General features: G+C 51.6%; 4 non-coding genes across 4 annotated transcripts; all 4 read right to left on the bottom strand.

The window, feature by feature from the left end:
• Positions 1-3,628: 3,628 nt before the first annotated feature.
• On the bottom strand, positions 3,629-3,818 carry LOC138223444 (U2 spliceosomal RNA). The gene has a single exon (XR_011181873.1). It is a non-coding gene; the product is annotated as a U2 spliceosomal RNA (small nuclear RNA).
• A 6,483-nt stretch (positions 3,819-10,301) lies between these two features.
• On the bottom strand, positions 10,302-10,492 carry LOC138223351 (U2 spliceosomal RNA). Its single transcript, XR_011181799.1, has one exon. It is a non-coding gene; the product is annotated as a U2 spliceosomal RNA (small nuclear RNA).
• An 817-nt stretch (positions 10,493-11,309) lies between these two features.
• LOC138223457 (U2 spliceosomal RNA) lies at positions 11,310-11,501 on the bottom strand. The gene has a single exon (XR_011181886.1). It is a non-coding gene; the product is annotated as a U2 spliceosomal RNA (small nuclear RNA).
• A 3,320-nt stretch (positions 11,502-14,821) lies between these two features.
• On the bottom strand, positions 14,822-15,014 carry LOC138223406 (U2 spliceosomal RNA). The gene has a single exon (XR_011181847.1). It is a non-coding gene; the product is annotated as a U2 spliceosomal RNA (small nuclear RNA).
• Between the last annotated feature and the right edge of the window lie 1,534 nt (positions 15,015-16,548).

Raw genomic sequence — 16,548 nt, 5'->3', positions numbered from 1 at the left:
TGCCATACAACCTGTGCTTAAGACGCAAATCAACCTCAACGATGTCATGGTCGGAGCACCACACCGGCTGGACAGCAGCTTTCTCCACTGTCACTTCCCTTGAGGCAAAGATATAATCCAGGCGTCTTGCAATACCTGCTGCGTTCCTCCAAGTCGCCGCCCCTGCCCCAGCTGCAACTCGGGAAAAACAATCCACCAAGTTAAAACGTGTCAAAAGCACTCGCAGCTGCTTCCCCCCCGCATCCTCCCGGCTGCCAAGATCAACATTGAAATCCCCGCCAATGACAAGTGTTTTGTTCGTAGCACACAGCGGATATAACTCTTTAAAAAAATCTGCCCTCAAAGAGCTTATAGCAGGGGCATACACCGAAATGAGCCTAAACTTATTATTACCAAAACACACATCCACACTCAAGGCTCTCCCAGGCACTATTACATTGCATTCTTCTACAATCATATCATGATTACCAAATAAAACCCCCACACCCGACGAATGTACCCCACCCACACTCCACCGAGACCCACCCTTGTCCCATTCCCTCGTAAAAGCTCTAACATCCTTGTCGTTCTTCAGGTGCACTTCCTGCAAGAAACACACATCAAAGTTTAGGCTTTTCAAGGAAAAAAACACAGCAGTTCTCTTCACTCTATCCCTCAACCCCCTCACATTTAAAGTAACCAGTTTCATCTCAGATACAAATTAGGTCTTCTCTTCCCATCTCCTAATAATCTTCATAGCCGCGATATACGCATCCCTGACTTCCAACTCCTTTTGCCCATACACATACAAACGGGTGATATTTCTAGTGTTCCCATCACCTTCGATCTTAACCCCCGGATAAGACCTTAAAATACTTTTAAGCACTCCGGCCCGAGTAGGAAACTTTACGCCCCCGTCCCTCCATTCACAATTTTTCAGAAAACTCGGAGATGCCTCTAGGTACTTCAGTATTCCATCTTTTTTCCTGACTGCCCCTGCCGCAAAGGCCACCTTTGCCATACCATGATCGTCTCGCCACTGTTTCTCAATGTCCCTCAAAAGAAGCTTTTTTGACCCAATTTCGGCGTGCGTCTTCCCGTACAGCCGGAAGCGCTGGATCTCACTCCCATTGCGCACACAGTCATATCGGATGTCCTTCCTTGATATCTCCTGTTCCTCAAAATCAACGGGCCATAGGACCTTTCCACCCCCCTCGTCCCATTTACAGAGCTCCACAAAGTCACGGGGAAGTTCTGAGTCTAGCCAGAGGCCTTCCTCTTCTTCATGCCTTGGGACTGCACCTGCCTCTAAGACTTGGGTAAAAGTATTGCCGCTTCCATCATTCGAACCTCCGGTTTCGGGGACAAATGGTGTACTAGTGGATTCTGAAGAGCCACTGCCACCAAGTTCACCTTGCCCCTCTAGCCAGATCTCTCTTTCCTCTTCCTCCTCCTCCGAGCACGGAAAGGGGGCTGGGGCCTCAGAAACCTGCCTACCACCCGAAGGTGGCTCCTCTGGATCTCTTCCCGCTTTTTTCACAGTAAGTTCTTCAGACTCAGCTGCCTTCCTTTTAACTGTCTTTTTAGAGGTCGAAGCACCATCCTCCTCCTCTTCATCCATTCTATCTCCCCAGCCTCCCTGCGAGGCCATGCCCCCCATCTCATCCACCACATCCTTCAAAAAAACCAGTCCAGGCGTATCAAAACTGATGTCCTCTCCAGATTGACTGATTTCCATCTCTTCATTTCCCATCCGCCTGCCATTGCCTCCTGATACACCTTCCTCTGCTGCCTTCTGTTCCACAGGTGGATCTACAGCCGTGCTTCTCAACACACCCGTATCAGTTGCCTCACTCCCAGAGTCCCCTCGGCCCGCAGAAGCAGCTTCCCCATCCTTCCGAAGCCCGCTTATGGCTGCAGAATAGCTCCCAGCCCTTCTCGGGCACTCCCTATAAGCATGGCCCTGCTTTCCACACAAATTGCATTTAATGTCCTCTGTGCAAGCAGACGCCACATGCCCAATACCTTCACATCTCTTGCATACCTGCACTACACAGTTCAGAGCTATATGGCCCTCTTGCCCACAGCGCCTGCACGTAATGGGCTGGCCCGGGTAAAACAAGTACCCATTGCTCGATCCAATCGTGAAGGAAGCTGGCGGATGAAGCAAACCATCACTTGCCTGTGCGTTGAACCTGAACCGCACTTGGTACTTTCGTCTCCCGTTCCAGTATTTCTTCCTATCGAGCACTTTGACCCCTTCGCCCTGCACATCCACAAAGCGCTTGAGAAAGCTCACAATGTCCTCCTCCGCCATATAACAATTAAACATGTGCACCGTTAATGTCCGCAGTTCCCTTGCAAATAAAGGCTCAACGAAAAAATGCTTAAGCGGCTCCTCATTCCGATGCTCATTAGCAATAAACCAAACTTCACTGCATTTAATATCAGAATTCAAAGAAAGGTCAAATACCTTTTTCCCAGGAAAATCCTGAAGACAATAAGTATCCTCCGGGTGCACTCCCAAAGCCTTCTCCATAACCACGTCCTCAAAAGTATCCCTGTGAACAAACTCCTGGATCCCATCATCCTTCAAAACAAAACGGATAGTATTCCTCAGCCTCGCCTCCCTGCCGCTCGTTCTTCTCTCCATCTCTTCAAAATGGCCGGATCCTCCTCCGCCACGTAGAAAAAAGCCAAAAAAAGTCCTGCCTAGCCTATAGGCAGGCCTGGGGAAAAAAAACCCCTCACCTTCCCTCCTTTCAACTGTTCCCACAGCCGCGGTCAAGCCACGTACTGAGATCGCAGCCAAAAGGCCGAGAAGCGATGCCCGACGCCGGCCTTGGGCGGGCGCGCGGGCGTCCGGCTGGCGCGCAGCGGCGCAGGCCGACGCCTCGGGAGCCCGGTCCGCACGCGGCTGCCGGCCGCCCGGACTCCGCTCTCCCCCTCTCTTGCCTGCCTGCTTGCTCGCCTGCCTGCCCGCCAGTCCCGGGCGGGGGCCCTGCTCTTGGATCTCCTGTCAACGGCCCGACAACGACCGCAGCCGCAGGGGGGCGCCAGCCGGCCGGCCTCCTTAGCTTAGGCCCCTCCCACCAGCAGCAGCTGTGCCGAGCGAGCTGCAAGCGAAAGCGGACCGTCGGCACCTGCGGGCAGAGGCAAGGGGCAGCGCTCTCTCGGGAGGGACGGGGACACACACACACACAGACGCGCGCGCCTGCCCGCCTGCCGGAAAAAAAGGAAGAAAAGGTGTATATACTAAGTTTTTTGGAGGGAAACCGCCCGGCTGTCGAAAGGGGCCCGCCTGCGAGGACGGGGACACACACACACACACACACACACACACATACACACACACACACACACACACAAAAGCCACGCCTGCCTCCCTGGGAAAAGGCTGAAAAAACTAAGTTTTTTGGAGGGAAAACGCACGGGAGCCGAAAAGGGGGCCGGCCTGCTTGCCCAGAGAGTCGAGACGCGGGAAAGTGCACAGAGGGAGCACGGGAACGGAGACGGGGAGGGGGAGGGGGAGAGAGAGACACACAGATGGACGAGAGACGAGACCCGAGAAGAAGGAGCTCCAGTCCACCTCGCTTGCTTGCTTGCTTGCTTGCTTGCTAGCTACGTCTGTCTTTTCACCGCTGAGAGAAGGTGGTGCACCGCTCCCGGAGGCGCTGCAATACCGGGCCGATGCGTGGAGAGGACGGAGCAAGCTCCTGATCCAGCTCCCTGTTCCAAAAATCCGTTTAATATGTGGTCCCCCGATGGGGGACGTATCAGATATTAAACTGATAAGAACAGATTTTTTTTTTTTTTTTTTTTTTTATTATACAAAATATGTCACAAACAACCATAATCAACACATAATCACAACAACAATATTCTCCATAACAAAAAAACAAACTCCTGTAAAGGAACAAAAAAACAGGCTTCAATACACACCTCATTATCATAACTCCACCCCTTATTCAAATGAACACACACCCTTCAATAACAAAAACTCCCCTTGTTTTAAACTCAGGGTCAACCTTTCTTTTCTAAATATCCATTAGGGATTTCCATTTTTCCTTTACTGCATGGTAGCTCCAAATACGCAAATCAGCTGTTATCATACATTTAACATCCCACACAACTTTATTCCAAACACCCCTCACGCTCCGCAACACCCCTTTCTTAACCAACACATTTCTGGCGGCCCACAATTCTAATTTAACACAACTAATCAAAAACCATAAAACAAACGCAGCCTTTTTTGTTCTCCCCCTCCCCCCAACACCATACATTATGGTTGCCAGATTGATTTTGAAACCTGTCTCCAACATCCCCAACCAAGATGAACACTTCCCCCACACACTCTGTGCAAAATTACAAAACCAAAAAACATGTTCAACCGACTCGACTGCCTGGCAATCCGCTCGTGGGCATCCGGCCTGCCTGGTAAGCTTGTGTTTATACAAAACGTCCCGCACTGGAAGCCTCTTCCAAGCCACCAGCCAGTTCAGATCCAGCATATCCAGCCGCAGGCCTTTGGGCTGGACTCTCCTCCAGGTTTCGGCGGCAACACTCCCAACGATCGCGGCTTCACCCTGCTCCATCACAGCTCGGTACAGCTCCCTGTGATTCGACAGAGGAGGATCTTCCTCTGTCAGATGACTCCTCACCCAGGACACTGCATGCCTGTAATGCCACGGTAAGTCCTCCCCATGCGGGACGTCATTCCTCCAGCCAGTAAGACGTCGCATGCTGCTGGAGAGCCAAAACCTTGCAAAAAACTGAGAGCTGTGCGTTACTGGTTGACTTAAAGCAACACATAACCCCGACACATACAGACAATTAAGCTTGACAGGGATATTTGGGACGCCCCTGCCTCCCTTCTCAATCGGGCGGTACATGTCAATACGCTTAATGTACTCATACTTCTTGTTCCATAAAAACTCAAAAGTTACTTTAACAAGGTATCTGTTGTATCTTGCAGGCATCGGGAAGACATTGGCAAGATGTATCAGAGCAGGTAGGACTTCTGTCTTTAATATTACAACCTTCTCCACAAAGGTTAAAAGCCTATCACCCCATCGCTGCAGCCTTAACCTTGTGCCTTCTAAAGCTTGCAACCAATTTTGATGTACCATCTCCTGGTCTTGAAAAGAGACGCCCAATACCTTCAAGGGACCATTACAAAAGTCTAACCCTTGTATCCCTCCTTCCCTATCCCTCCATAACCCAAAAAACTTAATCTTGCTCTTTTGTTTGTTCAGTCTGGCCCCTGAGACTTTAGCAAACTCCTCAAAAAGAACCAAAGCCTTGTGCAGGCCGTGATCAGAAGTCAATATCAGCGTGATATCATCCGCATATGCAGACAATTTGACACGCTCCCCGCCACTCCCAGGCACTAACAGCCCGTCCACATCTGGGGTCACGTTAATCATCCTCGCAAAAGGTTCTATATAGAGGATGAACAACAACGGGGACAAAGGACAACCTTGCCTTACTCCTGAGTTTTGCTTTACAAACTTCCCAATGAAGCCGTTAACCACAACTCTGCTGCCCACCTGTGCATACAAGGTTCTCAACCAGCCAATAAATGTGTGTCCGAAACCCATTCGCTCCATCACTTGCCACAAGAAAGAGTGCGATACTTTATCAAACGCTTTCTCCAAATCTAGGTTGGCTAAAATCAATGGCAGATTCCTTTGCTCTGACCATGCAATTACATCTCTAATGAGTTGCAAAGACCAGCTAATCCTTCTCCCCTTTACACCACAAGTTTGATCTTTACCTACCACAGACCCTATTACCTCCCTCAAGCGATTAACCAGTACCTTGGCAATGAGCTTATAATCGGTACACAACATAGTAAGCGGCCTCCAATTCCCCAAGTCCGTTGACTGCCCCTTCTTGAATAACAAGGTCAAGACCCCCTCACGCATTGAATCCCCTAACCTTCCCTTAGTGACGACCTCTGCTGTTATTTTGAGCATAATAGGTCCTAATATGTCCCAAAATGTTTTGTAAAATTCTGCAGGTAAGCCGTCTAATCCTGGTGCCTTCCTATTTTTCATCCCGGCTAGTGCTTCTTTAAGTTCTTCCAAACTAATAGGCTTTTCCAAGAAACACCTACCACTCTCCGACACCCGTGCAGAAATACACTCTAACACCGCAGACTCCGAAGCTTCTCCTAATACTTCCCCCGAAAAGAGCTCCTGATAGTACACATGGACCGCTTCCAACATGCCATCAGTGTCCTCCACAATCTTATCAGTACCAACACGGACCCCATTCATACTTCTTCTATTTTGAAGCTTCCTCACCTGTCTGAACAAAAAAGAGGCACATGTCTGTTGCTGCAGCAGGGAATCAATACGGGCCTTGAACAAAAAGCTTCTAGCTCTTTGCCTATGATAAGCTTTCAATCTGGCCCTAACAACTGCTATGTCCTCCATATCTACCTCCACCCCCTCATTAAGCTGCGTGTAGAGGTTATTCAGTTCCTGCTGCAAAAACCTCCCTTCCTTCACTTCACTCCTCCGGCGATTTAGATTGTACTCCCTTGTGAACTTTCTAATTCTTTTCTTAACTACCTCCCACCAATCCAGGGCTGATATATAGCTCTTCTTCGCTCCCCACCACTCATTCAACTTGGATTTCATACCCTTAATATAAGCTTCCTCACTCAATACCTCCACATTCATTCGCCAAAAGCCCCTGCCATACAACCTGTGCTTAAGACGCAAATCAACCTCAACGATGTCATGGTCGGAGCACCACACCGGCTGGACAGCAGCTTTCTCCACTGTCACTTCCCTTGAGGCAAAGATATAATCCAGGCGTCTTGCAATACCTGCTGCGTTCCTCCAAGTCGCCGCCCCTGCCCCAGCTGCAACTCGGGAAAAACAATCCACCAAGTTAAAACGTGTCAAAAGCACTCGCAGCTGCTTCCCCCCCGCATCCTCCCGGCTGCCAAGATCAACATTGAAATCCCCGCCAATGACAAGTGTTTTGTTCGTAGCACACAGCGGATATAACTCTTTAAAAAAATCTGCCCTCAAAGAGCTTATAGCAGGGGCATACACCGAAATGAGCCTAAACTTATTATTACCAAAACACACATCCACACTCAAGGCTCTCCCAGGCACTATTACATTGCATTCTTCTACAATCATATCATGATTACCAAATAAAACCCCCACACCCGACGAATGTACCCCACCCACACTCCACCGAGACCCACCCTTGTCCCATTCCCTCGTAAAAGCTCTAACATCCTTGTCGTTCTTCAGGTGCACTTCCTGCAAGAAACACACATCAAAGTTTAGGCTTTTCAAGGAAAAAAACACAGCAGTTCTCTTCACTCTATCCCTCAACCCCCTCACATTTAAAGTAACCAGTTTCATCTCAGATACAAATTAGGTCTTCTCTTCCCATCTCCTAATAATCTTCATAGCCGCGATATACGCATCCCTGACTTCCAACTCCTTTTGCCCATACACATACAAACGGGTGATATTTCTAGTGTTCCCATCACCTTCGATCTTAACCCCCGGATAAGACCTTAAAATACTTTTAAGCACTCCGGCCCGAGTAGGAAACTTTACGCCCCCGTCCCTCCATTCACAATTTTTCAGAAAACTCGGAGATGCCTCTAGGTACTTCAGTATTCCATCTTTTTTCCTGACTGCCCCTGCCGCAAAGGCCACCTTTGCCATACCATGATCGTCTCGCCACTGTTTCTCAATGTCCCTCAAAAGAAGCTTTTTTGACCCAATTTCGGCGTGCGTCTTCCCGTACAGCCGGAAGCGCTGGATCTCACTCCCATTGCGCACACAGTCATATCGGATGTCCTTCCTTGATATCTCCTGTTCCTCAAAATCAACGGGCCATAGGACCTTTCCACCCCCCTCGTCCCATTTACAGAGCTCCACAAAGTCACGGGGAAGTTCTGAGTCTAGCCAGAGGCCTTCCTCTTCTTCATGCCTTGGGACTGCACCTGCCTCTAAGACTTGGGTAAAAGTATTGCCGCTTCCATCATTCGAACCTCCGGTTTCGGGGACAAATGGTGTACTAGTGGATTCTGAAGAGCCACTGCCACCAAGTTCACCTTGCCCCTCTAGCCAGATCTCTCTTTCCTCTTCCTCCTCCTCCGAGCACGGAAAGGGGGCTGGGGCCTCAGAAACCTGCCTACCACCCGAAGGTGGCTCCTCTGGATCTCTTCCCGCTTTTTTCACAGTAAGTTCTTCAGACTCAGCTGCCTTCCTTTTAACTGTCTTTTTAGAGGTCGAAGCACCATCCTCCTCCTCTTCATCCATTCTATCTCCCCAGCCTCCCTGCGAGGCCATGCCCCCCATCTCATCCACCACATCCTTCAAAAAAACCAGTCCAGGCGTATCAAAACTGATGTCCTCTCCAGATTGACTGATTTCCATCTCTTCATTTCCCATCCGCCTGCCATTGCCTCCTGATACACCTTCCTCTGCTGCCTTCTGTTCCACAGGTGGATCTACAGCCGTGCTTCTCAACACACCCGTATCAGTTGCCTCACTCCCAGAGTCCCCTCGGCCCGCAGAAGCAGCTTCCCCATCCTTCCGAAGCCCGCTTATGGCTGCAGAATAGCTCCCAGCCCTTCTCGGGCACTCCCTATAAGCATGGCCCTGCTTTCCACACAAATTGCATTTAATGTCCTCTGTGCAAGCAGACGCCACATGCCCAATACCTTCACATCTCTTGCATACCTGCACTACACAGTTCAGAGCTATATGGCCCTCTTGCCCACAGCGCCTGCACGTAATGGGCTGGCCCGGGTAAAACAAGTACCCATTGCTCGATCCAATCGTGAAGGAAGCTGGCGGATGAAGCAAACCATCACTTGCCTGTGCGTTGAACCTGAACCGCACTTGGTACTTTCGTCTCCCGTTCCAGTATTTCTTCCTATCGAGCACTTTGACCCCTTCGCCCTGCACATCCACAAAGCGCTTGAGAAAGCTCACAATGTCCTCCTCCGCCATATAACAATTAAACATGTGCACCGTTAATGTCCGCAGTTCCCTTGCAAATAAAGGCTCAACGAAAAAATGCTTAAGCGGCTCCTCATTCCGATGCTCATTAGCAATAAACCAAACTTCACTGCATTTAATATCAGAATTCAAAGAAAGGTCAAATACCTTTTTCCCAGGAAAATCCTGAAGACAATAAGTATCCTCCGGGTGCACTCCCAAAGCCTTCTCCATAACCACGTCCTCAAAAGTATCCCTGTGAACAAACTCCTGGATCCCATCATCCTTCAAAACAAAACGGATAGTATTCCTCAGCCTCGCCTCCCTGCCGCTCGTTCTTCTCTCCATCTCTTCAAAATGGCCGGATCCTCCTCCGCCACGTAGAAAAAAGCCAAAAAAAGTCCTGCCTAGCCTATAGGCAGGCCTGGGGAAAAAAACCCCTCACCTTCCCTCCTTTCAACTGTTCCCACAGCCGCGGTCAAGCCACGTACTGAGATCGCAGCCAAAAGGCCGAGAAGCGATGCCCGACGCCGGCCTTGGGCGGGCGCGCGGGCGTCCGGCTGGCGCGCAGCGGCGCAGGCCGACGCCTCGGGAGCCCGGTCCGCACGCGGCTGCCGGCCGCCCGGACTCCGCTCTCCCCCTCTCTTGCCTGCCTGCTTGCTCGCCTGCCTGCCCGCCAGTCCCGGGCGGGGGCCCTGCTCTTGGATCTCCTGTCAACGGCCCGACAACGACCGCAGCCGCAGGGGGGCGCCAGCCGGCCGGCCTCCTTAGCTTAGGCCCCTCCCACCAGCAGCAGCTGTGCCGAGCGAGCTGCAAGCGAAAGCGGACCGTCGGCACCTGCGGGCAGAGGCAAGGGGCAGCGCTCTCTCGGGAGGGACGGGGACACACACACACACAGACGCGCGCGCCTGCCCGCCTGCCGGAAAAAAAGGAAGAAAAGGTGTATATACTAAGTTTTTTGGAGGGAAACCGCCCGGCTGTCGAAAGGGGCCCGCCTGCGAGGACGGGGACACACACACACACACACACACATACACACACACACACACACACAAAAGCCACGCCTGCCTCCCTGGGAAAAGGCTGAAAAAACTAAGTTTTTTGGAGGGAAAACGCACGGGAGCCGAAAAGGGGGCCGGCCTGCTTGCCCAGAGAGTCGAGACGCGGGAAAGTGCACAGAGGGAGCACGGGAACGGAGACGGGGAGGGGGAGGGGGAGAGAGAGACACACAGATGGACGAGAGACGAGACCCGAGAAGAAGGAGCTCCAGTCCACCTCGCTTGCTTGCTTGCTTGCTTGCTTGCTAGCTACGTCTGTCTTTTCACCGCTGAGAGAAGGTGGTGCACCGCTCCCGGAGGCGCTGCAATACCGGGCCGATGCGTGGAGAGGACGGAGCAAGCTCCTGATCCAGCTCCCTGTTCCAAAAATCCGTTTAATATGTGGTCCCCCGATGGGGGACGTATCAGATATTAAACTGATAAGAACAGATACTACACTTGATCTTAGCCAAAAGGCCGAGAAGCGATGCCCGACGCCGGCCTTGGGCGGGCGCGCGGGCGTCCGGCTGGCGCGCAGCGGCGCAGGCCGACGCCTCGGGAGCCCGGTCCGCACGCGGCTGCCGGCCGCCCGGACTCCGCTCTCCCCCTCTCTTGCCTGCCTGCTTGCTCGCCTGCCTGCCCGCCAGTCCCGGGCGGGGGCCCTGCTCTTGGATCTCCTGTCAACGGCCCGACAACGACCGCAGCCGCAGGGGGGCGCCAGCCGGCCGGCCTCCTTAGCTTAGGCCCCTCCCACCAGCAGCAGCTGTGCCGAGCGAGCTGCAAGCGAAAGCGGACCGTCGGCACCTGCGGGCAGAGGCAAGGGGCAGCGCTCTCTCGGGAGGGACGGGGACACACACACACACAGACGCGCGCGCCTGCCCGCCTGCCGGAAAAAAAGGAAGAAAAGGTGTATATACTAAGTTTTTTGGAGGGAAACCGCCCGGCTGTCGAAAGGGGCCCGCCTGCGAGGACGGGGACACACACACACACACACACACACACATACACACACACACACACACACAAAAGCCACGCCTGCCTCCCTGGGAAAAGGCTGAAAAAACTAAGTTTTTTGGAGGGAAAACGCACGGGAGCCGAAAAGGGGGCCGGCCTGCTTGCCCAGAGAGTCGAGACGCGGGAAAGTGCACAGAGGGAGCACGGGAACGGAGACGGGGAGGGGGAGGGGGAGAGAGAGACACACAGATGGACGAGAGACGAGACCCGAGAAGAAGGAGCTCCAGTCCACCTCGCTTGCTTGCTTGCTTGCTTGCTTGCTAGCTACGTCTGTCTTTTCACCGCTGAGAGAAGGTGGTGCACCGCTCCCGGAGGCGCTGCAATACCGGGCCGATGCGTGGAGAGGACGGAGCAAGCTCCTGATCCAGCTCCCTGTTCCAAAAATCCGTTTAATATGTGGTCCCCCGATGGGGGACGTATCAGATATTAAACTGATAAGAACAGATTTTTTTTTTTTTTTTTTTTTTTTATTACAAAATACAAAATACAAAAGTCCATCAATCAAAACACATTAAACCAAAACCCCAAATGTCAAACCCAAGTCTCAAATACACCACAACTTATATCAACCAATTTCATTAACATAACCCCACCCTATATTCAAAACAATCCCCCCTCTAATCCCAAATTATTCCCATACTCAAACACAAACCACACAAAACCCATGGTTCACATCTTCAAAACTTTGCATAATGTCTCGTACAACATCTTGTTAATCTGTTGACACTCCTCCTTCGTCCTCCCACCTATTCGAACCATACCCGAAGTAACCTCTTCCATCCCAAATTCTATGCGGCACCCTGGAAACTTCCGTTCTACCTCTTGCACTGCAACCAGACATTCCTTCTGTTTAACCTTTATCCGTTTCTGCCAATCCTGGTTTAGTTTAACCTTCTCCCACTCCTTACAAGAATTGTTCTCTTTCCCCGGTTGTTGCCCCTCTATACACCCTCTTCCACTTACATGCCCACTCTTACTCTCTCCTTTCTCCATCCCCCCCACTGCAACAAGTCCCGTCTTCATACCTTTCCTCCCCTCCCCGGCCCCTGCGGACCCCAGGGGTGGAAAGTTCTCCTCACTCAATTCAACTTCCGGCACCCTCTCTGCAGGTACTAAAACCCGTGGTATACCTGGCAACGGTACTTCGATGCGCCCTTCCTTTTCCCATTCTATTCTACACTGTTTCGCATATTCCGCATGCTCCCTCTCCACATCGCTGTCTGTAAGCTCCCCAGTATACATTCTTCCTCCTTTGTTGTTATTACTTCCTCCTGTCACACATACCTTTGCACCTGCTCCTCTCGCCACCCCCACTCTAGTATCCAGCGCACTCCTCTCCACTTGGACATTGCTCGTGCCTGCCTCCCTGTCCTCCCCACCTCTAGAAACCACCCCTTCCTTGTCTTTCCCTTTCCCTTTTCCAATCCCTTCTCCCTTACCATTAACAGCTACTCTGTCATCACACTGACCCTTTCCCACTGGTACCAAACTGGTCCCGCTTGTCGTTTTACTCACACCCTTCTGTACACTCTCACCACTCCGTCCATTTCCTACAACCTCTTTAACCCTCTGCTGTACATTCTCACAACACCGTCCATTCTCTACAACCCCATTTCCCCTCTTATCAGATCCATCCATACCACTATCACTCTTCTCATCTATAGATCCCTCCACACCACTCTCACTCTTCTCATCTTTCACCGATATCTCCTTTATTCCCACCCTCATTTCTCCTTTCCCCTTCCCTTTCACCGATACCTCCGTAATTTCTACACTAGTCTCACCCTTCTTCTTCCCCTTTACTAAAGCCTCCCTTGTTCCCACACTAATTTCTCCCTTCCCCTTCTCCGATACCTCTGTTTTTGCACTAACTTCTCCCTTCCCTTTTCCCTTCACCACTATCTCCCTTATTCCCGCTTTATTCTCTCCTTTCTCCCTCCCCTTCACTGATACCTCCTCTTTTTTTGCCCCAATCTCTCCCTTCGTACAATTCCGAGACACATGTCCTATTTCTTTACACAAATAACACCTCTTCCCCTGCACACATTCCTTTGCCATATGGCCTATTGTCTCACACCGCCTACACCGTACCAAAACACACTGCCTCGCAAAATGTCCCCTTTCTCCACATTTACAGCATGCAAGGGGCTGCCCAGAATACTCTAGGTACCCCTTATGAGTCCCGATCTTGAAAAAGGCAGGAGGGTGTATCACTCCCTCTACCGCCGTCTTCTCCAAGCGCAACCTCATCTGGTAGATCCTTTTCCCAGTCCATACTCCATCCGCTTCCAGATCTCTCCTCCCCACTCCTTGTAGATCCACAAATTGCTGCAAGAAGGAGACTATGTCCCCCTCCGGAACAAAGGGATCCCCCATGTGAACAGTCAAACCCTTCAGTTCCCCAATAAACATTGGTTCGACTTGAAAGAGTCGAAACGGCGCTTCCTCTTCCTTCTCCTGCACCTTCCTCCAGACCTCCAAACATAAAACGTCTGACATCAAAGTCAACTCAAAAACCCCCCGAGCACCAAAGTCCTGCAAACACAAAATGTCTTTTAGACATATTCCCAAACCATCCATCAAAACAACTTTCTTAAACTTAGCTCGGTCCCAAGTTTCCAATCCGTCCCGGCTCCTCAGCATGAATCGGAGAGAATCCTTCCTCCGCTCCTCCTTCAGCCAAGTAAACCCCGCCGACTTCTTCCCGTTCTGCTCCATCACTCCTGTCGTCATCCTCCAGGTAGCCAAACCGCCAAACGCCAAACCGCTCCTCTCCAACACCGCAAAGACTTCTCCTTCCACCGCTCAGCAAACTCCTCGTCGTCCTCTCCGCCAAACACCGATTCTCCAACCTTCGAAACTCCAAACTCCACTCCTTCCGGTCAGACCTTCCGTCCTCTCGCCTTCCCGACCCCCTGGACTAAGATCTTGGAATTGCGGACTTGCCGGCTTAAACCTTGATCTTAGCCAAAAGGCCGAGAAGCGATGCCCGACGCCGGCCTTGGGCGGGCGCGCGGGCGTCCGGCTGGCGCGCAGCGGCGCAGGCCGACGCCTCGGGAGCCCGGTCCGCACGCGGCTGCCGGCCGCCCGGACTCCGCTCTCCCCCTCTCTTGCCTGCCTGCTTGCTCGCCTGCCTGCCCGCCAGTCCCGGGCGGGGGCCCTGCTCTTGGATCTCCTGTCAACGGCCCGACAACGACCGCAGCCGCAGGGGGGCGCCAGCCGGCCGGCCTCCTTAGCTTAGGCCCCTCCCACCAGCAGCAGCTGTGCCGAGCGAGCTGCAAGCGAAAGCGGACCGTCGGCACCTGCGGGCAGAGGCAAGGGGCAGCGCTCTCTCGGGAGGGACGGGGACACACACACACACAGACGCGCGCGCCTGCCCGCCTGCCGGAAAAAAAGGAAGAAAAGGTGTATATACTAAGTTTTTTGGAGGGAAACCGCCCGGCTGTCGAAAGGGGCCCGCCTGCGAGGACGGGGACACACACACACACACACACACATACACACACACACACACACACACACAAAAGCCACGCCTGCCTCCCTGGGAAAAGGCTGAAAAAACTAAGTTTTTTGGAGGGAAAACGCACGGGAGCCGAAAAGGGGGCCGGCCTGCTTGCCCAGAGAGTCGAGACGCGGGAAAGTGCACAGAGGGAGCACGGGAACGGAGACGGGGAGGGGGAGGGGGAGAGAGAGACACACAGATGGACGAGAGACGAGACCCGAGAAGAAGGAGCTCCAGTCCACCTCGCTTGCTTGCTTGCTTGCTTGCTTGCTAGCTACGTCTGTCTTTTCACCGCTGAGAGAAGGTGGTGCACCGCTCCCGGAGGCGCTGCAATACCGGGCCGATGCGTGGAGAGGACGGAGCAAGCTCCTGATCCAGCTCCCTGTTCCAAAAATCCGTTTAATATGTGGTCCCCCGATGGGGGACGTATCAGATATTAAACTGATAAGAACAGATTTTTTTTTTTTTTTTTATTATACAAAATACAAAATAAAACACCAAAAACTACAAATACATAAGTCCAAAAACACAATCAAAAACAAAAAACAATTACACAGCTAAATCAAAGATATCATAATCTCATCCCTTATATAGACACAACCCACCCCAATACAATTCCCCTGCTCAAAAACAAACCCACAATTAACATGAAGCAGATATGCGTACATAAAATAAACAACTTACTTGAAAAACACAGTACATGATTTCCAACCCCAACCCTATTTACCATAATCCCGCCCCTTATGCAAATTACCTTCCACCCCCAAATTCACCCAACAGTCTTATTTACAAATTACAGGAACATTAAAGGACCTAGACTATTTCCAATCCCAGATATCCACTATGGATTTCCATTTCTCCTTTGCGGCATGAAAACCCCATCTTTTTATGTCCCCTTCTACCAACCCTCTCAAATTCCATAAAAGCCTTCTATATAACCCATCTACTGTACAAACAATTCCCCTCTTGACTAACAAATTCCTGGAATTCCATAACTCAAACTTAATTAAACTAACTAGCAACCATAACACAAAGCTCTTAGCGTTTGCCCCACCTCCCACCTTCAACCCATATAACACAACTGCAGGAAGTACACAGAAAGTGGAGGACAGGCTACTAAACAAAGTTTCACATTTGTTCCAGGTCCGCTGAGCAAAATTACAGTCCCAAAACACGTGGCTGATCGACTCCACCGCATGACACCCGGCTCTAGGACACTCCTGCTGCTTTGTCAGCTTATGTTTGAACAAAACCTCACGAACTGCCAAACGACCCCAAGCGGATAGCCAGTTCAAATCCATTAGATGGTGCTGTAGCCCTCTGGGCTGGACTCGCCGCCAGACCACGTTGGGGACGCCACCTACGAGGCTGGCCTCTTCAGCTTGAGTTACTGCAGAATAGAGCCGTCTGTGGTTAAGCAGGACCTGGTGATCTTTAAGCTCAGGGTGCTGTTTCAGCCAGTGTGTCGCATGCCGATAGTGCCATGGCAGATCGTTCCCATGAGGCAAACTGTTGGACCACTGAGCCAGGGCGCGCACGTGGCTAGATAGCCAGAACCTGACAAAATACTGAAAGGGATGTGAGACTGGGGAATGCAGAGCTATACACAGGCCAGACACATATATACAGTTTAGCTTTACAGGGAAGTTGGGAACTCCCCGTCCGCCTTCTTCCACTGGGCGATACATATCGACTCTGCGCACATACTCATATTTTCCCCCCCACATGAACATAAAAACCTCCCTTACCAGATATCTGTTGAAGCGCGCAGGCATGGGATACACCGATGCTAGATAAACCAGCACAGGCAGAAACACCACTTTCAGGATCAGGACTTTACCTACAAAGGACAGCTGCTTGTTCTTCCAGTGCGTCAGCTGCAGCCTAGCCTTCTCCAGCCTCTGGGACCAATTGCACCAAGCAGCATCCTGTGCCGTGAATAACACCCCTAGAATCTTAAGGGGCCCTTGACAGATGTCCAATCCATGCGCTGGTCCCAGCTGTTCTTTCCAAGGCCCGAAGAACTTGA

This window comes from Lepisosteus oculatus, chromosome 16, assembly GCF_040954835.1.
Source record: "Lepisosteus oculatus isolate fLepOcu1 chromosome 16, fLepOcu1.hap2, whole genome shotgun sequence".
Taxonomy (NCBI): Eukaryota; Metazoa; Chordata; class Actinopteri; order Semionotiformes; family Lepisosteidae; genus Lepisosteus; species Lepisosteus oculatus.
The sequence above is the reverse complement of the archived record's forward strand: the minus strand, read 5'-3'. Positions and strand labels throughout refer to the sequence as shown.